At 37.7% G+C, this 24,552-nt stretch overlaps 1 pseudogene; it reads left to right on the top strand.

Annotated features, from left to right (window-relative positions):
* Nucleotides 1–839: 839 nt before the first annotated feature.
* On the top strand, nt 840–24,552 carry LOC109062276 (annotated as a pseudogene).

Below are 24,552 nucleotides of genomic sequence, written 5' to 3'. Positions count from 1 at the left end.
ACAGGTTAAATTACATTTGATATGGGTTAAATGGTCCTACCCTTGACACTAGATTGTTTTGGTGATTAAATTTATGATCACTGTGTTAATTTTTAACTACTCACACACTTAGTGATTTAGCAAATTTCAGTACAGAGATGGCGCTGTCTTGCTATCTGGCCCAAACAGGTCGAAACAGTCTTATAGATATGTCTAACATTTCAGTCATACTAAAACAAAGCTGACTCAAATTTCTTGCATTGGCTGGTCCAGACACAACACATAACTCTAACATTACGGTATCAGAATGGATAGGATGGACAGGAATGGACAGGATGAATTTTTCTTTGTGTACATGACTTCAGGCCATGTTATGGACTTGTAAGTGGTTATCTGAGGTTTGTGCAGAGGAGACAATGTGATGGTGGATGAGTGATCATGCACAAAAAGACACTCATGAAAGAAGTCAAATGAAAAAAAAAAGAAAAAAAATGCACCAGTGGGAGGGATGGGCGTCAGGTTTATGCATATCACAGTCTATTTTAAAAATACCAATATTCCATATTTTCCCTCTGTTAACCTATGCTAAAATATTTACTTGAATATTTCACACATGCACGGATTAATCTAAATTAGGTGAATAGGTAAAATATCTTATTTTTAGTTTTTTAAGGAAAGTAGGCTACATTTTAACGTGCAGCAATATGGGCGGGGGGAAAAGTAGATAGAAAAGTAGAGGCAGTTTTATAGCCTAACCCATATTCACTCTGAGTCCTGGGGAGACTTCATTCAGTCTCGTTGAAAGCCATAATTTGTTGATAAGCTGGACTTGACTCGTTTCTTTCCGTTACATTCGCAGAGAGAACCAGCTGACCGTCTCGGTAAACACTGACCGATAAACACTTCAATCAATACCAGGAGAGGATTCAAAACGGCGTAATAACATGTCTAATGAGAAATCGAAGCTGACTTACGTGATGATAACTGGAGGATGTGGTTTTCTCGGGCAGCACCTGTTGAGAGTTTTGTTGGAGAAGGAAGAAAATATCAAGGAGATAAGGCTTTTCGATAAAAACGTTTACCCAAGTCTACAAAGTCACAGTACAGGTAAGAAACACTTGAAACAAACTGTGCATTGTAATGATTACGAGCTTGTCAGTGTCCACAGTGCTTCAAAATCGATTTCTTGTTGAACATTACGTGCGTGGTTGACGACGCTACGTGCGTGTTTGGTAAAATGCTTGATGTCACGACCATATGTTTCTTCAATAAGTTTCACAACTGGACTCATTTATTTAATCTCCAAAGTACATATAAATCACAGAGGATGCTATTTTGTCGTGTTTTTAATGCTATTAAAATTTCCATTACATCGTAAATTGTGTGTTTGATAATTGTGTTTTTGAATTTTGACTGGAAATGACACACAGGCTTATAAAATAGTATATATTCACAAGATTTACATTGAACATTCTTTATTTTCTAAATCATGCATCATATTTTAAGTCGAGATGCTCTTTCATTTCTCAGAATGACACTGTTGACGCCTTGGTGGTCGCCACAAAACCCGAAGTAGAGATGAGGAATGTTTAAACGCTGAGAAATCTCTCATTTCTATGCCAGAAATAAAGATATTGTTTGTGTATTCTTTCTTTAGATTATCACAGTTTTCATGGAGGCATGGGGGAAATCTTCCAAGTTGGGGTTAGACACAAAAGTGCCCATCATTAAACACCCTTTGATTTATTAACTAGTTCCTGAGAATGTGTCTGGATTCGTGATGGTCACAGTATAGGGTGCAGCTTCTGTAAGTGTCTACGGGAAACATCTGTTGTTTCTGTGACTCCAACAACGGGAAAGAGCATTGAAATGACAGAGGAAATGGAAACGTTCATTCATAACCTTTAGCTTTATTTGTGTATATTCAGGGTTGGTTCAGTTGGTAAGATCAGGCCACATCAGTCCAGTTCTCCTCCTCTCACTTTGCACCACCAGGATGCTCCATCCGCTTTATGTCCTACCCCGTACAATGGGATTTTAAGATCTTATTCACCAAGCCCCATTGATAACATTTTTATGGAGAAACTGATCTCTCATTTTCATCAATTATGTAGTGCTTCTAAGCTGAAGCACAATGTGCTTTTGCACTATATCATTATGCAACGTCAGCCAGAGGAATAGATGCACGAGGGAAGTTAGACTTTGAATTCGGTTATCTGGTTCTAATTTGTGTGCCAAATGTTTATCTATTAGCCAAGTGTTCTTTTAATCTTTTATCTAGTGGGTCTCATACAATGTTTATCCATTGTTCTGCCCTAATGTATTCTAGTCCTCACATATATTGCTAGTTTTTATCCCAGGGTCTAATCGGGGAAAGTTCACTTTTACTTCCACAAAGATACGTGAAAAAGACAACAGCTTAGCATGTGGTCAAAGTCCAAATGGCTACAGAAAGAAGTTAGATAACCTTTTTTTTTTATCAGAAGCATTGAAACATTGACTTACTTGCATAGTAAGCCAGTAAGTGATTTTTGTATGTGACTGATTTTGTTTACTACTTGGAAAGCTTTGTTCTTAGGCAGACTTTGTCATGGTGGTTATGGTTATAAAGCTAAGTTAATTAACCATCACCAGATGTGAGAGAACCTGGAGACGTGTTTATTTGAACATCTGGAATGCACAGCAGTTGATAGTGGCTCACATTAATCGTTTGTCTTGTGTAGTGGTTTAAAAACCTGTAATACTGTGGAGCTGTTAAATGCATATGTCCAAAAGCAACTGGAAACTTCAGAGATCAGAAAGAAGCAGTTCTTTGGAGAGCAGTCATGAATGACCGTGTTCATTGTGCGAAAAATATCTGGTATGTGAGAATGAGAACAATGCATTTTGTTTAGACGAGGGTGGTGCTTCCACTGCGTAGATGGAGTTTATTGTTTGTTTCCTGTTTTAGATAATTGTGTCATTGCAATCCAGAATATCACTTACGAGCCTTGAAATTTTATCAGGAAGCTTCCAAAGGTGAATCATGGAGATAACAGGATGCTGTCCAAAGTGACCTTGGTACACCCTTATACACTGGAATACTTTGTTGTGCTACAAGGATGCAGATGGTTTGGTCTGTAGACTCGACTTCTATGGAAATCTTTTCATTATATAACAATAGCTTTATTATATGTACTGGTAGTCACGTCAGTTCTCAGCTGCGTGTGTGTTTGCATGACAGCTACCTCATTATACACAAAAACCCTTTATATAGATACACCTACATATCAGAACTCTAACAATATGCTTTTAACAATGTACTGTACCTTTCTCTTTTATGCGCAGAGCATGTGAAGGTGGTGGTGGTGCCGGGAGATATAACAGACTATGGGAACGTGCGTGATGCCTTTCAGGGAGCAGACCTGGTTTTCCACGCAGCTAGTTTAGTTGATGTGTGGTATAAGGTTCCTGAGAAGGCCATCTATGCTGTCAATGTACAAGGTGAGTGAAGAATAAGATAGCATTGACTTTGTAGAAGTGATGTCAGTGTTTTGCACTTTGAAAGGGTTTTAGGAGTTGCTTCAGAATATGGTTTAGGAAATAAACTTTGAAATGCGTAAATAGACTGGAGATTACTATAAGATTAAAAATACACTACCGTTCAACAGTTTGGGAAGTCTCTTATGCTCACCGTGGCTGTATTTATTTGATCAAAAATACAGTTAAAAGTGTACAGTTTTAAAAGGTTAGTTCATCTAAAAATTAAAATGAGACTGTGTTTTACTCACCCTTGAGTCATCCTAGGTGTATATGACTTTCTTCTTTCAGACGATTCTAGTCTGAGTTATATTACAAATTGTCCTGGCTGTTCCAAGCTCTATCATTGCAGTCAGCGGGTGCTGCAGTCATTCATAATGCGCGCATTCATAATAAACGTGCCGCACGTGGCTCCAGGGGGTGAATAAAGGCCTTCTGTAGTGAATCCATGCGTTTTTGTAAGAAAAATATCCATATTTCAAACATAATAAAGACTTTTCTCTCACTTCCGCTGACTGTCATACACTGAAGCCGTTTGGGTGGATGACGCAGCACGTATGCATTGCGCGCGCCTCTGAGATATGCTAGTTTCACGAGTTTGTTTATACAGCTACAGGATCGTGTCTCCAGCAGTGCAGAGCTTGCTCAGGAATGGCAGCAGGTTGGTGTGAGAGCATCTGCACACACAGTGAGGACAAGACTTTTGGACAATGGCCTGGTTTCAAGAAGGGGGGCTGCAAAGAAGCCACTTCTCTCTCCAAGAAAAACGTCAAGGACAGACTGAAATTCTGCAGGAAGTACAAGGATTGGACAGCAGAAGACTGGGGCAAAGTTATTTCCTCTGATGAAGCTCCCTTCCGACTGACATCTGGAAAATCGATCGTTCAGAGAAGAAAAGGTGAACGGTAGCATGAGTCCTGTGACGTGCCAATAGTGAAGCATCCTGAGACCATCCATGTGTGGGGTTGCTTTTCAACCAAGGGAGTGTGCTCTCTCATAATTCTGCCCAAAATCACTGCCAAGAATAAAGAATGTTATCAAAACATCCTGCAAGAGCGACTTCTTCTTCCAACGATCCATGAGCAATTTGGTGTGATCCGAGCATTTTTCAGCATGACGTCACAAAGCAAGAGTGATAAAGAATTTTGGATCCGTGGCCAGGCAGCTCCCGGATCTCAATCCCATAGAGAACCTGTGGTCAGTTCTCAAAAGGCGAGTAGACAAGCAGAAGCCCACAAATTGTGCTAAACTCCAAGAACTAATAAGGCAAGAATGTATCTCCATCAGTCAGGATTTGGCCCAGAAGCTAATATCCAGCATGCCAGAGTGAATTGCAGAGGTTATGAAGAACAAGGGTCAACACTGTAAATATTGACTCACAATATATTTTTTCCAATAAAAGCCTTTAAAACTTATGATATACTTATCATTGTTTTTCAGTATACCATAGAAACATGTGGAAAAATAATCTACAGATACTGAAGCAGCAAACTTTGAAAAACACAAAATTTGTCACTGCCAAACCTTTTGGCCACGACTGTAATATTGTGGAAATATTATTAAAAAAAAAAAAAAAAAAAAAAAAAAAAAAAACGGTTTATTCCAGTGATGGCAAAGCTGAATTTTCAGCAGTCATTACTTCAGTTTTCAGTGTCACACGAGCCTTCAGAAATCATTCTAATTTGATTTGCTGCTCAATAAATTTATTATTATTATCAACGTTTAATTGACATTGTTATCTATTAATTTTTTTTCAGAATTCTTTGACAAACAAAGTACTGAATTTTTTGGAGAAAAAAAAGTATGAATTTCTTTTAAAAACATCTTACTGACCTCAAACGGTAGTGAGTTTTTTATTGTTAGAGTAAATATAAGTTAGTGTTTTGTATGTTTTGGTTATCCCACAGTTTTCCTTTGGTGACATTTCCAGTAACCTTTACGGTCTGTTTGGTCCGGAAATGCATCATTTAGTCTCACAAAGAAGGCAGGAATTCTCATCCCACTCTTCCTGCATGTAATGAAGTGAGAATAATAAGATCAAAAATGTTGTTTTTAACCATAGTCCACAGCTATTGTACAATAAAACCTCCTGCAGGCCTAGACAGATCATGTGGCTTTATGAGAATAGAGCACATGCAGTTTCATCAAAAAGGTCAACGCATCACCACCTGCATTCGTAAAAACGTCTACTGTGTATTACCACAGATATGATTATTTATTTATGTGTTCAGATCACTCTTTCATTGTTTTACACTTATTCATCGGCATGTTTTCAATTCTGACTGTTTGTGGTAGACCTTACTGGTTAAAGGGATACTCCACCCCAAAATTAACATTTTGTTATTAATCACTTACCCCCATGTCGTTCCAAACCCATAAAGGTTAGTTCATCTTCGGAACATAATTTAAGATATTTTGGATAAAAACCAGGAGGCTTGTGACTGTCCCATAGACTGCCAAGTAATAAACAGTGTCAAGGTCCAGGAAAGTATGAAAAGCATCGTCAGAATACTCCATCTGCCATCATTTGGTTCAACCGTAACGTTATGAAGCGACGACAAAACTTTTTGTACGTGATGAAAACAAAAATAATGACTTTATTCAAAGTGCGCAGCTGACACAGAAGAGCATGCATTCAGCCTTTTGTTCTCCAAAATTGTTGCTACACTGATTTGGAGAGACACAGTGGAGACAAATTGTTGAATAAAGTTGTCATTTTTGTTTTTTTTTTCATTTTTTTTTTCGCAGACAAAAAGTATTCTTGTCACTTCATAACATTACGGTTGAACCAAATGATGACAGATGGAGTATTCTGACGATGCTTTTCATACTTTTCTGGACCTTGTCACTGTTATTTACTTGGCAGTCTATGGGACAGTCACAAGCCTCCTGGTTTTCATCCAAAATATCTTAAATTATGTTCCGAAGATGAACGAAGCTTTTACGGGTTTAGAACAACATGGGGGTAAGTGATTAATGACAAAATTTTCATTTTGGGGTGGAGTAACCCTTCAAGGGTTCTTAACATGTCTTGAGGCCTGTGTCATTATAGCATTAGTAGGTTACAGATGAAAACTAGAGCAAGAGATGATGAATTTATTTTCGTACTGGAATTTTCCTCTACTTTGGATCCTCTCCTATCATATCATTCTTTTCTTTGCTCTCACATTTGCACTCCACCTTACTCCTCTAGAAATCTTCTCTTTAAATACCACTGAATGATCTGCATAGTAAAAAAGCCAATGCACATCTGGTTACCTTTGTTTTTTTTCCACTTATCACTTATCTGATACTTCAGTTTTCAAGCGTAATGATTCTCATTAATGTCAGTTTAAAGCTTTGCTTTAAGTCTTTCTTTCTTTTTAGGTAGTGTTCCTGTTTTCTTCACCCTGTAGCTGTTTGCCATGTGTTTTTAATATGTATTGTTTTTGGATGTTGTTCTCCATCAGGGACGGAGAATGTAATAAACGCATGTGTGGAAATTGGTATTCAGTATTTGATCTATACAAGCTCCATGGAGGTGGTTGGTCCAAATGTGAAAGGAGATACATTCATCAGGTAAGTGTCTTTATTTTAATAGCTGTTTGATATATGTAAGAACTCCTTACAAAGTGACATGTTTTAAATTCAAAATATTCACTAAAAATTTGGGTATTGTGGAGGGAATGTCTGAGAGAATAGAAGGGAAGGGTTTGAACACGCTGAACGCATTCTGGAATGACAGAATTTCACAACATACACTACATTCCATCCTGAAATATCTTTCAAGCTGAAGAATTACAGGCCACAGTCAAGTTAGATATGCCCTTGGAGTGTTATTCCAACTTTCATATAGAGAGAGAGTCTATGTTTATGCTGTTTTCCTATAAGTCACCTGATAAGTGACACTTGTATGTCTCAAAGCACGTCTTGTGATGATTTGTCACATGTTCTAATGTTGCGATTTCTGAAGTAGCAGTTACCAGCTCTGTAACTAGTCAGCATAGATGGAATCTAGTGGTTTTTCTCTCACATTTTTTTGTGCTGATTTTGAAGGAAGCCGATGTATTTTCCATGTTATGATGTTAAAATCTGGGTTTAAAAGGACTGCACTGTTATGGTTGATGAAAGGACAATCCATTAGCCCCCAAATAATGTAATAAACAAACCTGCAAGGGGCAGATCATGTGCCTGGAAATCAACCAAAGAAAAATGTCACTCGCTCTTATCTGTGATCCAAAGACAACTTTAGGATGACGTTTAAGTAGTTTCACATCTGATGGTGCAACAAAGGCATTTTAACTGAAGTAGTCTTGCAAGAAATTTTATTAAAAGTGGGACACAGAGCAAAGCCTTGGCTTGAAAGGTTTTCATTACTGCCACATGCTTAAAGCATTAACATTTTCCTTGGAGAGTGACTAACACACACAGATTTTTAATCCTTTCCGATAGGAGTAAAATAAGCATATGGAAATATTTTCCTGTATTTTTGGAAACACAAATATGCACACATCCACATGAAAATGTAATTATTTAAAAAGCATCAGTATTACATTTCATCTCTCTCTCCCCCTTTCTTTCTCCTTTTCTGCACATTTTTATCAAGTCCTTGTGGAGTGTTTTGATATTTAATATTGTTGCTAATCATTGGTTGCTTGCCGTTGGTAATGGCTTTCTAAGGTCATGATGATAAAAACTGTTTTTGGTGGAAAGTGCGTGCTGCCATAGCCAAACTATAACAAATATGACAAACAAAAAAACCCTTAACAACCTCTTTGGAAATGTGTTCTAATGTCTGCTGCTTTTACATTATATTAAATGCTACAGTAAAATGAAATAAAATATTTCTATAAATAATTGTCATTAATAACCACAACCCAACTCAAACCCAAAAGTTATATTTGAATAACTAATAATCATACATACTCAAATCTAGTATTTTACCTAACGCTTTAGATTTTACACTCACTCTGCAAGGATAGACAGGGATAGGCATCAACTTTGTTTGAGTCCGTTAAGTTTGGGCCATTGTTTGGATATAGTGTCATTCTGTGCATGCATTTCATATTTCTTCTGTGCAAGCTGTAAGAGTGGATCTGTGTCTACTCATTTAGAGGGTAGAGGATAAACAAAGAGTGTGAGCATTATGGATCTGAGTTTGGGTATAATTTGACAGCACTGGTCGGTCAGGCACATGATTTTAGTTAAGGACCTGGTTAAGGCTTCAACTTAATGCCTTCTGGGTATAAGTAGCTCTGCTACCTATTACTTAACTACCTTTTCATTTTGCCCAGATTTTTGCCCAGATTTTAACTCTTGGTGTTGTTCTTCCTTGACACAGAGGGAATGAGGATACTCCATATAATATATTCCATGAGATGCCCTACCCTAAGACCAAAGCTTCAGCTGAGAAAATGGTGCTGGGAGCCAATGGCACAAAGGTACAACACAATCCAGTGGAGTAAAACAATCATGCATTGATTTTGAATGGATCCTGAATTTCCCTTTTTAGCATGTTTAATTATATAGAAAAAGTACAGTCGGCATTTACAAACACACAGAGTTTGATTAATGAATAGAAGCAGCTATTTCATTTTTTTAGCCATAAATAAAGCTGTTAATTGAAGTTAGATGATTAAATACTGTTCTTCTAAACTCAACATTTGTTTTTAAGACTACAATCAGGAGATGCATACTACATGTTTGCATTTTTGCCAGTCTAGAAAGTTTAACTTTAATCAAATCTACTGACATTCTGATGAAACTGGAGCTCATGCTTCTCATTTCATTGCTATTTTCCAACTTTGCACAATACTGCACCCACCCAAACCCCAAGGAAAGGAATGGCACATAGCACTCAAGTTGGAAGCCTTAAATGATTGTTTATGGTTATAGTTACGCTTTTTGTTTCAGCACGCCATGCATTTATTGGCATGTCCCAGTAAATACTATAAATCTTCGTAACGCTGTTGATGTATCTTCTGCATCTGAGTGAACTGTAAAAAGACAATCTCTTTGCTTTTCTGCTGATGTCAATTATTGATTTATTTCTCTCTCCTTTGTGCCACTCTCCATGATCAGGTAAAGGGAGGGAACACTCTCTACACATGCTCACTACGGCCAACCGGTATCTATGGGGAACAGCATCAGCTCATGAAGGACTTCTATCTGAATGGGGTGCGGACCGGAGGTTGGGTGATCAGAGGAGTTCCACAGAACACAGAGCACGGAAGAGTCTAGGCAGGTAACCATCAGACTCCTGGTGACAACAGAACACAGTGAACATGGCAACAGTGGAACTCAGGAGAATGGCTTCGTTTTTTGATAGAATTTAAATTGATTTGATGTCAGTTTATCCTGAAGGGGAATTAAAGTTAAACCCTTTAGAGAAATCAATATGCTCACTGAAGACCAGGAGTCAAATTTGAAATTCAGTCAGTTGACAGAGTTTACTGAAGACAGAACTCTCAACACTTCCAAGGGCCATAGAAAATGAATAAGAGAAGCCAGCTTCGAACTAACTTAGAATATAGAAACACTAGTACTTATGGTCATATGGATGATCAGATGACGTAACCTTTATAGGTTCTGATAGGTTAACGGTACAGACAACTCTAGCCAAATATGGTATTCTGTCCCCAATGCAAGTTAAAGACATTATCTTTGGCATCCCTTGTTCTATATAAGTACATGCAACTTTGATAAGGGTCATAGGTGAGTCATAAATTCCTAGAAGGACTCTTCTCATGCTGTTGAAGTCTGCTGGAGACTAATTTCTTTGGCATGGTCACATGCCTCTCAATACAACAAACAATTAGATAAAACATAGACACTGTCTCTTCCTTCCAAGGTTGAGCTACAGCACATTACTGGAACAGAACAATACATTCATGCAGAGAAAACCTGATCTGAGGTCCAAGAATTTCTACTTCTGATTCAGTTTAACATATAGTAACCAATGGAACTGTAAAGCAAGGATGTATAGGGTGTGGTGGATACATGGTGCATTATTAACACTTACCTTTACATGTCTTCTAAAACCAGCATCAACACAGTAAAGTGAAATAAGAACAAAGTTCAAATTGTAATAAAAAAAATAAAAAAGCATTTGATTATATAATGATTCAGATGAATGTCATTGCTTGTAATATAAATACCAGAATACATACATTAGTTTTAATTACTATGATTATATTACATGCAATACACTATGATTACATATTCATTATATGCTAGAAGAGGATGGGATTGGAAATCCACCCCTTTAATCCACTAATTTTTTCTCTAATTATAAATGTAGGGCTGTGACGGTTGTCTACTGCCACCGGTGGTAGTGCATGTGACGTCACACTCTATAACAAGCATAAAAAGTTTTGTATACAAGTGTAATAACAGTAATAGTTGCTAATTGTTTTATTTAAGTCTGTGGTAATTCACAAATTACCTCAAACGCCATACACAGCGTTTCCTTTAGATTGCCGGTTTGAGCGCAGGAAAATACAGTTTATGCATTCAGCAAATTGATTTTGTGTGTGTGGGGCAATGGACCTTGTTGGGAAACCAAATAAGACATCGCCGATCTGGAGCCATCTCCATTCATGTCACCCGTCTGCATTTGTACAAGTTCCCGTGATCGCAAACACCTGTCTGGTCTGGTTTAGTGAGGCTTTCTCCAAACTGGCCAAATACAAACGAGACATCGATAAATGAAAGATGTTAACGAGAAATGTTGGAACGATTCCTATTTCAAAGAGAGCGCGTGCAGACCAGGAGTCAATGCGCTGCTTCCTCGGCGGCGGAACAGTGAACCGGGTCTACTACACCGGAGGCGACACCGCCGCATCGCAACAGGTTGATTCTGTCTAGTGTCCACACAACTCTGTGTCAGTACCTCATAAATAGAATGAGGCAGTTTACTGTCGGGGATTTGTCGTGTCGTGCCGCATCCAGTGTAGCATCACTTATTATAATGGGGTTTCTATAGTATTTTGTCGCGCTGCGCCACTCGCGTCCGGCAGGGTGTATTTACCTTTTTTATTTAGGCTACTTTCTTGTTTAACTGTATTCTTTCTTTAATATTCATTTTAGTGTTTTGCAGGCTGCGTATTCACTGACAGAAGTGCTCAAATAAACACGCGCTGATGAGATAAATCGGGTGTGTTAGATGAGTGAGACAGTGCTGGGCTGCTACAGGACAGATTTGAAAAACATTTCAGAGACATGTTCTTAAATGTGACTCATATAAAATATATTACATGCACAGATTTAAGTCAGCTTTAATCGCCTTTTTGGTATATTCATGACTTAACTGACCACGACATTGCATGCATGTAGTTTATTTCACGCTTTGATATGAAAGAATACAGACTACAGCGCACACCGGCGCCTTTGTGTGTGCAATTGAAGAGCATGCGCTGCGAGCACAGTAGCCTACCGTTTCCATGTTTGTTTGTCTCGCGCCTGGCGCTGAAGTGCGACTGAATAAATGCACTTCTTGTCAAGAGAAAAAAGTGACAAGCAGCAGTTGTGCAGGCGATTCATTCTTTCATTTTAGCGTTTAAATTAATATTTAATATTAATTTTTTATATCAATCAACACCGTTGATCCTAGTTGGTCCCATTATCACCACGGTGGGTAAAAATGTGCCACCGTCAAAACTTTCTTTGTACATTTATTTACTTATTTATTTCGAATTATGGCAGGATTGGCATTCATTACTTCTGGTCAGGGATGGAACGGGTTCTTGAGTTCCCCTGCTCTGAATATGTATACCAACTCCTACTCTTTAAAACTACTAACGCCATGTAATGTGTAAGCAACAATCAGTGAGAGTTGACACATTAAATACTGTACTTCAAAAAAGTGGTGTTGAATAAAACGCCAACTTACCCAATCAAAAAGGATGCAGGTGAACTCCTTGTACATCTTGTCTGTGTGTTTGTGACAGAGAGAGAGAGACAGAGAAGGATGGTAAACGATTGATCAATGATTGATAAAAGTAGCAGTTTATTAACTGACTCGAGAAAGGATTAATCCGATGATCACTTTTTTCCAAGCAAAGTGGTGTTGAATAAATTTTAAACTCAGAAAAGTCAAAAGGAGCCCTGTGAACCCTGCTTAGATGAATCCTTAAAACTCAAGACTGTGACAGAGAGAGAAAGTTAATATGATGAATTATTGATCATAGGATAAATCTCTTTGGCATTAGATAAACTGCCAACTTACCAAGTAAAAAAGGATGCAGGTGAACTCCTCCTCCAATAAAGAACAAGTGATGGCAGAAAGGGAGACAGAGAGAGAAAGAAAATACACATGATAAATGATTGATCAAATGATCAATGCTTTCCAAAGTATAGCACTGAATAAACTGTAAACTCACTTAGTCAAAAGGATGCTTGTGAACTCATTGGATGAACCTTTAAAAACAAAAGAGCAGTGTGTGTGTGTGTGTCTGTGTGAGAGAGAATGAGAGAGAGAGTAGTTATGATACATGATCGCTCAGATGGTCAGTGTCTCCTAGATAAAAGTAACATTGAATTACTGTAAACTCAGAGTGAGTGAGAGAGGGAGGGACAGGTTCAGGTTTAAAGGAAGCATAAGACAGCTGCTACATTGCAATGAATATTTTCATAATCATTTCAAAAAACATCTTACCTTATTAAGCTACAAGAGCAGCTTTCTCAATAATTCACTCTTCTCTGTGTCTGAGTGTAATGCCATGAGAATGTCTTTTTTTCAGTGGCCATCATCATAAATACCTCCAGTTTGTTTGCTGACAAAGTGCTCCTAAGTCTGCTTTTGATGAATTTGAGTGCTGAGAGCGTTCTTTCACAGGCCACCTCAGGGAAAGGGTAAGAAGGAACTTATATGCAAGCCCAAGAAGATGATATGCACCTGACAACATGTTGAACCGCCTGAGTATTTCATAGCAGCACAGTGGGCAACTTTTGCAGGAGGCACAGCTTTTATGCACACATCATACAGTGTATAGCCTGCCAACTTCTTTTATTGTTGTAGTGTTATCATCAACAGTTTGTCCACCACTTGTTTTTGGCTCATTTTTATCAAGGCTTACCGCAGGTTCTATCCTCACTCCCTCATCTCTGTCCCTCTCCTCTTGAGTCTCCTCCTCACTAACACTGTTAATGCCACTGCCTCCGACACCACCACCACTTTCATCAGCTACGGAAGCTGGTGAAGGTCCTGCTACTGCCGAAAACATTTGTGTCAGTTTGACACATTTGGCAGCGTCTGCCTGAAGAGCCTGTTTTTTTTACTCGCGCAACTTCTCTTTTTTTTATTTTTTTTTGTGGTCGGCCCACTGGGAAAGTGCCCGGTATGCCAGATGGCCAGTCCGCCCGTGGTCACAGCCCTATTATAATGATCTCCATGCAAAGGCCCCCCTTCCTAAAAAGGTAGTCACATATTTGTTTTATATAAAGACATTTGCAATGTGAAAAAAAAATATATTATAAAACAGTATCTAGAAAATATCTAGTAATATTTTACTTTTTATTAGATTATTTTTAGTTATATAAACCTCAAGCATAAACCATAAGTAAACCATGGCTGTCAATAGAATCAGTTAATTGTGATTAATCTAATTATTGTCCAGTCTTTATGTTACGGTCCCGTGGTGTGTGGAACATGTAGACAGATTAGTAAAAAGAATGTGTGGTGTGTAACCTGAGTTATCAGGAGAAACAAAAAGGACAAGCAATTTTAGTTGCTTTCCTCAGTCGCAGCTCATCTGCATCTTTATTAACATTTACATTTCTGCAATGTCCTTCTTAAACCATTTAGTTCAATCTCATATTATAGCAAATCATTTTAATTTAATAAAAACAGTTCTGTACTCTTTTGTATTTTTTTACAACAATAAAATCTTCAAATATTTGTTTCCTGTATTTTACTTTTATGTTATAAAACATATTTCATCATAACTCCTTTATAATCATCAGCATCTGTAAAATACACTTTTAAAATCCCTTTAGTAAGTCCTTATGTTTTTTCTGTGTGTTAGATTTTGCTGTATTTGGCTGAGCAGTAGTTTTGGGTGGCTTGCCAATGTACTAGATTTCTCTAATACATAAAATAAGTAAGCTTGACCAAAGTTTTTGTGCGGAGAATCATTTATTGAAGGTAGCAGTGTAGCAATTCTTCAGCAGCGATGTTAGCATGTCATCCTTCAAACAATCTTAACCCAAGGTACTGTCTGTGAGATCAGCCTTTTATACCTGGTAACAAATGTGCTACAAACAATACAATAACACTCCATGGAGAGTCAATGATAGTGTAACCTCATGATGAATTGATAGGACCTCTCCCATGGAGAGTCCATGATGCACTGACCTAATGGGTTAATTACATGGGCCATTTGGGCCACACTTTTGTAAACCGTTTCCGCTGATTGCATCTGAAGCACAGTCACAATGTAAAATGCATCTGACAAACGATACACACAATGTTTTCTGTGGAAACGGTTTCTTTATAACCATTTGAATCTCTCATTCATCATCATTACATATTTGAGTTACTCATTCATCATCATTACACAGCTGCTACAATAGTATCATTCAAATTGTAACCATCAGGCATGACACAAGTTATCATCATATTCCTGTTAACACATACATTTCTCTAAATATATGCGTATTTACAATTTCTGAGTCTTCTGAATTATCACATGCTGAGGTACTTTTCTATTTACATTTAGATCAATGGCCGAAATCATAACAGACCATCCTTTGCTTTACCCGGTGAACTCTTGAAAAAGTTTTTGATTTTTTTGAGATTTCTTTTATCACATACAAGCTGTTTGACTATGTGAGTGAAACAGGTCAATTTAGCTCAAAGGGAATCATTTAAGATTTTAAAGGGAATTTGGACAGAATCACTGTTTTACGGCTGATCACTGAAACGGCCAGCGATTCACTGAACGAGCCGTTTAACATCAAATCTGCGCTGGATATTAATATCCAAAGTATAGTGAAAACACTATTAATTAGCACAGTAACAAGATCAGCAGTTTAAGACATTAACTTGTAAGCACAAAACACAAGATACTTCTCTTTTTAATATGAATAAGGCTTTATTAGATAAATCTTAGACATATAAACTAATCTAACACATAAGCACACGCACTCACACATTCACACAAGTTGCAGGAAGATAGAAAGTTAGGGAAAAGAATGAGTTTAAGAGAATGAAAATGTGAAATCCCAAGTTTACAGCAATATGTGAAATTGCATAGACATGAACAACCATCAGGTCACTTAATTAACCCTCGCATTGAGTTCCTCAATGAGGTTAAAATTATATTAGATACACCAGTACAGATCAGAGTCTATGTACGTTACTTGTGATGCCTGTTTAACGGGGTTCCCTTTGTTGTCACTGAAAAGGGGGTTTCCCGAGGTTGCTGATTGGCTGGAAGTTCAGTAGTCGTTGAAGTTACGTCTTGGGAAGCCCGTGGTTGGGCGTAGGCTGAAGATGTGGAGTTGTGGGCTGGTTGAAGGTTTCAGACGGGCACGGGAGGTCAGACTCGGAGACACGGCGTTACAAAACGTAACTCAGAACACGAACTCTCAACGGAAAAGAAAAGAAGTAAAGTTTGACGAGACTAGGTGGTGTTTCTTCTCATCGTGGCTAAGTAGCAGCAGACGTGCAGGCCGAAGCATGCTGGAACGGCATTCGAAGAACGCTAAAAGTGATGACAAAGCATGACTAAAAGCAGCAGCTAAAAAGCAGGCTAAAAGCTGGCATGACTGATAGCAAAAGCTAAACAAAAGCTAAAAGCTAAAAGCCAAATTTGATGGTGTCCTGAGTATTTAAACTGGCATTTTGGCCACACCTCAAATGTTGTCTTGACCAATTAGATATTGTCTTTTCTCGTGGTGTTGCGATGTTTGTCCCACCCATTCATAAATCATATGTTATCTTATCAAGCAGGTGGTCCGAATTTTACCCCGCTCTTGCAGGGTATAATTTGGACATGATTCCTATAACAAGAATATGATACATTTGACAAATAACTGATGGTCAGAAACGTTTCAAGCAAGAAGATTCGAACACACACATACTAAACATGAATATGATCCCTTTAGCTATTCAAGAGTTATTTAAAAAAAGACATACACAATAAGGGATTAGAAACATTATAATCAAATGTGTGTGGGTTACATGTATGATATGGAGTTAAGCAATGGACTGATATCCATTTAGAAGTCTTTTTTGAGTTCATTTTGGTGCATATATGCATTGGAAGGCATTCTCTGTGCCATTCTGGGGAGTAAGGACCAGAGGGGTTAACAGGTCTCCTTAGGAATTTCAGTCTGGTTTTGCTAGGTGGGGGGGAAGTCAATCCAAAGATCTTGTTTACTCTCATGGCTTTACATGTGAGGGTCAGACTGTCCATTTCTTCGATTACTTGCCCCAAATTAGACAATCTCTTTTTCGAATTGAAATTGTCAATAATTGTTCTAATGGTGTTAATGTTGAAAGCTGTTCTCTGAAAGAGTTGGTTGGTTATCAGACTGTGGTGCTAGGAGTTGATTTACAACATCCTGCCTTTCTGTGGAATTCGGCTCATGTTTCAACCAGGCTTCCAAACGAATCTTTAATTTGTCTGGTTCAGGCCTCATACGCTACAGACTACAAACACATAAGAAATTTGAGCGTACATTTTGACATGGATATTGACTTATTTTTTCACTTTTGTAAACACACACACCTGAGTTATCAGGAGAAACAAAAAGGACAAGCAATTTTATTGGCTTTTTTATTTTAATGACAACCTCGCACATCCACTCCCTCTATTGCCTGGAACTGCTTTGTTTCAAACGGTGATGAATAAACAAAAAGACTCAGTGTACAAAATTGACTTCCTTTTTTTTCTGTTTCATAAAATATAATAAATAATGTAAAAAATATTAACAAAACAGACATCACCACTGTGATTACACATGGGTGTATCACACACTCCCCAGCAAAGAAAAGATGGCTTCTGCCAGCATATATTTCACAATAATATCTCCTTCATTCCTTTTTTTAGTACCCAATAGTCATAGGGAGTGCCCAATAAGTGAATGTAGGCGGCGGTGAGAAAACAGCGTATGAATGTATGAATGAGTTTATTTATATTTAATCAGGGACATTGCACAAAAAACATTAGTCTAAGAAAGAAGAGATGTCGTGTGCCAGGTTATAGCAAAAAATGCTAATTTCCACCCGCAGTCCCTAGACATATGTTACATTTACAAAAAGTTCATAAAATATATACAGGATTATACATGGAAGCATTACTTCACTCCCATCATTAAGAACACTCTCCACTTCATGAAATACAGAAATTATACAAGGAAACATTACTTCACTCACATCATAAAAACACTCTCAACTTCATGTATCTAACACTTAATCACTCACAGTCTACATCATTCATATCAAAGTCATTCAGTGCTTACAGGTTTGCTTTGTTAATAGCCACTGTTTGGTCAGGTGTGTAAATGTACTTTAATTTATACATGAAATAATTTCGTTTGGAAGAGTGTTCCAAAGGCTCGCTGCTTTATAAGGTGTACTAAAATAGGATGTATTGGATGTATTAGGGTAAGTTGTATTATGGTGACATGATAACTCCCAATAGGGTCTGCAAGTCTCTAAACTATTCACCATTGGATTTAAGTGAGTAGTTGGCTGACCTAACGTGTCATAAGTAAGCCTTTGTGTGGGTCTTCTGTCACGTGTAGATTCTGTCAGTGTTTCTGCCCATGTATGAAGTTGTGACATTTGCCAAGTATGGTAACCCATACTCGGAATTGGTGCTCTGCATTTTAAACCCATCCCAAGTGCACACACACACAGCAGTGAGAAGTGAACACACCGTGAACACACACCCGGAGCAGTGGCCAGCTATATCCAGCGCCCGGGGAGCAACTGGGGGTTCAGTGCCTTGCTCAAGGGCACTTCAGCCATGGGTATTGAGGGTTGAAGAGAGCGCTGTTCATTCACTCTCCCCCACCTACAACTCCTGCCAGCACTGAGACCCGAACCTGCGACCTTCAGGTTACAAGTCCAACTCTCTAACCATTAGGCCACAGCTGCCCCCCCAGCTGTCTTTTACCCCTTCACAAGTAAATTCACCCTCATTAGGATATTTACAGGTAAGTATAGAATCTTTTCTAGGTTGTCCTCTCAGAATCTCTGTATGTGTTCTTTGTCTTTCTCTTTCAGGTTGATTGTAGGATCGTTGACATGGAAGATCACAGGTAGATGTATCACAGGTAGGTTCTGCGTCATACAGTATTTTATCTGACACTCATACCCAGTAGTAATGTTCATTACTCCCTTCATCATCTGTATCTGTTTCACTGTTTTGCATGTTTTTGTCTTGCCGTCTTGTCTTTACGCTTGTTTGTTTTCTCAAGAGGTATTTCAGGTACCTTAACAGGTAAGTCATTCACTTCATATAGAAGATTCTGATGTAAAACTTTTGATTTTGTCTGTTTCAGCTACCACTCTGTACACTGGACTGTCATTTATTTGTTCTTTCACCATATAGGTTATCTTTCCCAGGACTTCCCTTCTCTCCCAGGTTTCACACAAGTACACGGTCACCAGACTGAACAATCATTCCTCTTAAACGCTGGACATAGTACTTCTTTCCACGTGCACTGAAATTTTTGCTGTTTTCAGAAGCAATCCTGTATGTCTCCATCATTCACTCAGCCCATTTCTCTGCATATCCTCTTGGATCCTTATTTCCCTCATCAATAGGTGTCAGTTTGAACAAGAGATCGATCGGCAAAGTTGGTTGTCTTGGATGTAGCAAGTAAAAGGGTGAGTAACTTGTTGCTTCATGTCGCGTACGATTGTAAGCGTGAACAATTTGTGGTAGGTGTTCCCTCCATCTTTCTTTTTCCTTTTCTTGAAGTGTTCTCAGCATCTGAAATAATGTTCTGTTGAACCTTTCGACAGTGTTGCTCTGTGGATGATATGGGGAAGTTCTAGAAAGGCTCACTCCAAAAAGCTGCTGCAAAGTCTTGAAGAGTTTGTTTTCGAATTATCTTTCTTGGTCATGGTGCAATTTGGCTGGAAATCCAAATCAAGGAATAAAGTCATTAAAGATTCTTTCAGCTGCTGTCTTTCCTGACTTATTTTTGGTAGGATAGGCTTGAGTAAACCTTGTAAAGTGATGTACGATAAAAAGAATGTACTCACACCCTCCTCTGCTGCGTTCCAGGTGCAAGTAATCAATAGACACAAGCTCAAATGGTGAACTGGTGGTTATGATGCCCATTGGAGCTCTTGTGTGTAAAGCTGGCTTTTTCTGCTTGATACACGGACATTGTCATGTAAGATATGTCTCAATGTTTCTTTTCATGAACGGCCAATAGAACCTGTCTCTAGCAAGGCTAAGAACTTTTTCTACGCCAACATGGACCATGTTGTCATGTAGTTGCTTGAGAACAGTTTGTTTATACTGGTTAGGCAGAATGAATTGATGTCTTTGCCCGGTTTTACGAAACAGGAGTCCTCCTTCCATGTGCAGCTTTCTGCATTCATTCGTTCCATTTTTCTTTCAGACACACATGACTGGTGCAGAATAAGGAGATTTTGACTTGACAAACCAACCTCTTGCAGAAGATCTTGTATATATTCTTTAACTTCTATATATAGAGGCTTTGGCACTGGCGAGTATGATCTCTGAACCAGAATATCACCTGTGAGATTGACTGTCATTTGTAAACTTGGAATGCAGCCCACATCTTCATCATTACATGCAAATGCTAGGGGTTCTTCAAAAAGCATTTTCTTTGCCATGTTTTGTTGTTCCTTAGTCAAATGGCTGATGTCCACATGGGGATTCCAACATGATGTTACTTCTGCTCGTTTGTCATTAGACTCTTCAGTGGTCTCAGCACTATTGACTTCAACACTTGCTGGTTAAACTGTTTGATCCATCTCTACAATTTTTGCGATTGGCTGTATACTTCCAAGTACAGTTTGTCGAGGCAAGGTAATATCATGTCTGGTGTAATTTCCTACTGGAACTTGTATGATTGGCCTTTTTGTCCTGCAGACATCCAACAGACCATCACCCAAATCAAGCTAATCCAACTTCAGGTTCCCTTGATTGAATTCAAACAGAAAATCTTTTGGTACTTTACATTTTAATTTTTTTGGTTGTTTTGATTTTACTTTTGCCACTTGTCCTGCCGGAATTGATTGAATTGCACAGTATATTAGATGGCTTTTGGGTCTGTATAAAATTCACAGTTGCTCTTGCTTGCTCATTTTCTATTTCCATTGCCCCACTAAGCAAAGTCATGATAGTAGACTCAACCATTTTTCCCCTTTCTGTACCGTAATGAACTGTTCAATCACATTAAATCCAAACAGAGGTCGTTCAAGGGCCATGCTACCCACCAAAAATGGAACTTGAATCGCCAAATCAGGAATGCTGTTTCCAGGTAAGTTCACAGTCACTTCAACCGAACCATCAAAGGGCAGAGTTTCTCCATTGACAACCAGTACATTCAGAGATTTGGTTCCTAATAACTCACTCAGAGGTGGAAGTCAAATGATGAGATAACAATGTTTTTTTAAAATTGTGGTCGAGAATACTGACATGCATACCCGTGTCAAGTTAGACAGTCACAGAATAGCCATTTATGTAACAGTTCATTAAACACTTGCTTCCCACTAATTCTGCAAATTTGTTTTGTCCTGAATTCGCTTCTCTGGGTGTGTGAAGACGAGCTTCACCATTCACACTCACAACCTGCGCACGGCTATCCACTGACCTTGCTTCATCATGGTGTCGCCTGCTTGTTGGCTGCTCTCTTTCAATTGTTTGGTAAGTCCTTCCTTTGCTTTTGGACCTATTACAGCATCCTGCAGCTTTATGTCCCTCTTCTCTTTTAATTAAACAGTGACTGCATATGATGTCTGTATGCTCTGCTGTTGTGGTGCTTTCATACAGTCTTCCTTTTCTTGAATGGGTGGAATGGTTTAAAACATGGTTGTGATCTGGTTGTGTTTGAGGAACATTTGAATGAAATAGTTATTTGTTTAGTTTGCTTGGTTTGTTTCAAGGAATTAGGGATGTTAAAACATGGTTGTGATCCAAGGTTTTCTGGGGATTAATTTACATGAACAAAAAGCAGCAAACAACAGAATGTGAGGATTCACATGGTCATATTTCACATCACGCACGTGCAGCGCTTATGCGAGCGGAGGAGAAAAAACATAATAAAGCTAGGCTATATATATATATATATATATATATATATATATATATATATATATATATATATAATGATAAATAGGCCTATACGAGAAATATTTTTTACTTATTTTTTTACTTGAAATAATAAATTAAGAAAACGAAAGAAAAAACTGTGTAGAGATTAAGTTCTATTTTTTGTTTGGTTTAATTGGAAACCAATACTTTTTTCTTTAGGCCTATTTTACAAAAGCACAAAGATTTGTTTTTATTATGAATGTACACAAATAAAAGCAAACCTTTTACAATTCCAATTATCTTTATGACTAAAAGGAGTAGTTGCTTTCACTGTTAGAAGGAAAAAATTCAAGTGATTGTGCTGGCGCTGCATACTAAGCTTTGCTACCTTGACAATGCAGCCTGTTCATTATCATCATAAAATACAGTCAGTCAGACATATGAAAAAAAAACACTGTTCAGTTTAAATGTTATGTAAAATATTTGTTTTACGTGGATATTGGAACACGAGTGAAGTACATAATAAATAATATTTTGTTATTCAAGTACATTGCGAATACAGAAACATTTGATTTTGAAAACATTTGTGTCTAATGAGAGGCCCAACATTGGTTTCAGATTCATTTTTGACTGAATTAAGTCGTTTTGGCTTGTCATCTATGTTTTTAATTTTTTGTGTCGAATGAGAAGCCCAACATTGGTTTCAGTTTCGTTTTTGACCAAATTAAGTAGTTTTTAATTTTTGTTCTTTTCTAAAAAAAAATTTAATTCAAAGGATTTGTTTTGGAGTGAAGGGAACTAAAATAGCCTAGCTATGTTTACTATAATGTTTGTAAACGTTCATTAAGCGTTATCACCTTACTGCCGTTATGTAAAACATTTTGTTTTACGTGGATATTTTTTTTTTTTATTTAAGTAAATATTTTTTTTAATACACATATATTTTTTTTTATGCATGAAGCCTTTTAATTTTTTTTGTATTTTGAATTATTGCTGAAAATATAAAAACAAATTACTTTTAAACCGTTTAACTGATTGTATTAATTGTATTGTATTACGGTCGGTTAACTGGTTAAAGAAAGCATCCCTACAAGGAATCTATAATATTTGTCTGAGCTTCAACTTGAGCACTTAGCTCTTGAATGGTTTTCATTTTGCTTTTCTTCTGAGGTCTTGAGCTCTGTTCATCTCTTCATTTGACTCTAGGTTAAGCTGTACACTGTGAGCATCAGTTTTGTCTCCACTGTGTATTCTTTCCTAGTTTGCTCTGAAGTTCATTCTCCTTGCTTGAGATCTTATCTTATAAATATAATAAATCATAAAAATAAAAAAAATCACAAACCGGACATCACCATTATGATTACACATGGGTGTATCACATTTATAAAGATTAATAACTTAATTCAGTTCAGTTCAATTCAATTCTGTGGTCCCCCTTGTACTCTTGGCTTTATTTAAAGGAAAAAAAGGAGTATATTAAACATGAATTTATCTGTGCTGTTTGTATATTTATGTAATGGCTTTAAAATTGCTATAATTAAGTTGCATAAGACTCAGCCTTGTAATATTTTAATTACCTTGAATGTGTTTTTGTGCATGCAGGGAACGTGGCATGGATGCACTTGCTAGCAGCACGTGCTCTGCAGGAACATCCCGATAGGCTTGGTGGGGAATTTTATTTCTGCTACGACGACTCCCCATATAAGAGCTACGAGGACTTCAACATGCAGTTCTTGTCGACCTTCAACTTTCGCTCATTGCACGTGCCAGTGTGGGTGCTGTGGTTCATAGCATGGATGAACGACCTGATACGCTGGCTTCTGAAGCCGTTCTACAACTACACCCCACTGCTCAACGGATACACACTCGCTGTGGCCTGCACATCCTTCACTGTCTGCACAGACAAGGCGTTTCGTCACTTTCAGTACCGACCGCTCTACAGCTGGGAGGAGTGCCTGGCCCGCACACAGAGCTGGGTCAACACGTTCCCTTTCGAAACCCACACTAAGGACACCTAACAGCTGCTTCTGTGTAAGGAGGACAGTTTCCATAAACACATCTGAGTCCAAAAATGAAAGATGAGAGGAATTGTGACTGTGTGTGTCAAGCATGTGACATGACTTTTCACCTGATGATGAACATTTGGATGTTGTATTGCAGTATTCAGTATGTGTTTTCACTCAAGTACACTTAAACAGAGCACCTCTTAATCATATAAGCACAGTTGATATGATCACAGTGATCTATTAGATTAATAAAAACCTTTTAATTATTGATGTAATAACAGCTGGGAGCATAATCTTTACATTACATACAAGCACTTTCATGGAAAATGCACAAGTGAGGCTATTTTGATAGTAATCCTGTAATACAAAGCATATTGTATTCTGATAGCTGAATGTACTTTATCAGTTAAGTTTATGTAATCCACCACATATAGGTGTATATTTATACATTTCTTTGTCCAAATCATTTCACAGAAACATTTCATAACATCACTGTTATATAGTCAATTATGAGCTAATAAGCACAAGCTTTTAAGTTAATTGTTTATTAAAATATTTAATTGTTTGTATGAAACATTGCTAATTCTTCTGTTAAAAGAATAATTGCAAAACAAATTAAAATATTATATACACAAATATTACGCTTTTTGAACTGTATGCACCTATAGTGCATTGAAACTGTTTAGTTTTCAGTACATTGGATCTTCTTTCTGCCTACCCTTAGATTACTTAAATGCAGAGGTGGACAAAGAACACAACTCTATTACTACAAGTGAAAGATGTAAAGACAGATTTTTTCATAAGTAAAGGGACAGCAGTAC

The sequence above is a fragment of the Cyprinus carpio genome, chromosome B3 (assembly GCF_018340385.1).
Source record: "Cyprinus carpio isolate SPL01 chromosome B3, ASM1834038v1, whole genome shotgun sequence".
In the NCBI taxonomy this organism is placed as follows: Eukaryota; Metazoa; Chordata; class Actinopteri; order Cypriniformes; family Cyprinidae; genus Cyprinus; species Cyprinus carpio.
The sequence above is the reverse complement of the archived record's forward strand: the minus strand, read 5'-3'. Positions and strand labels throughout refer to the sequence as shown.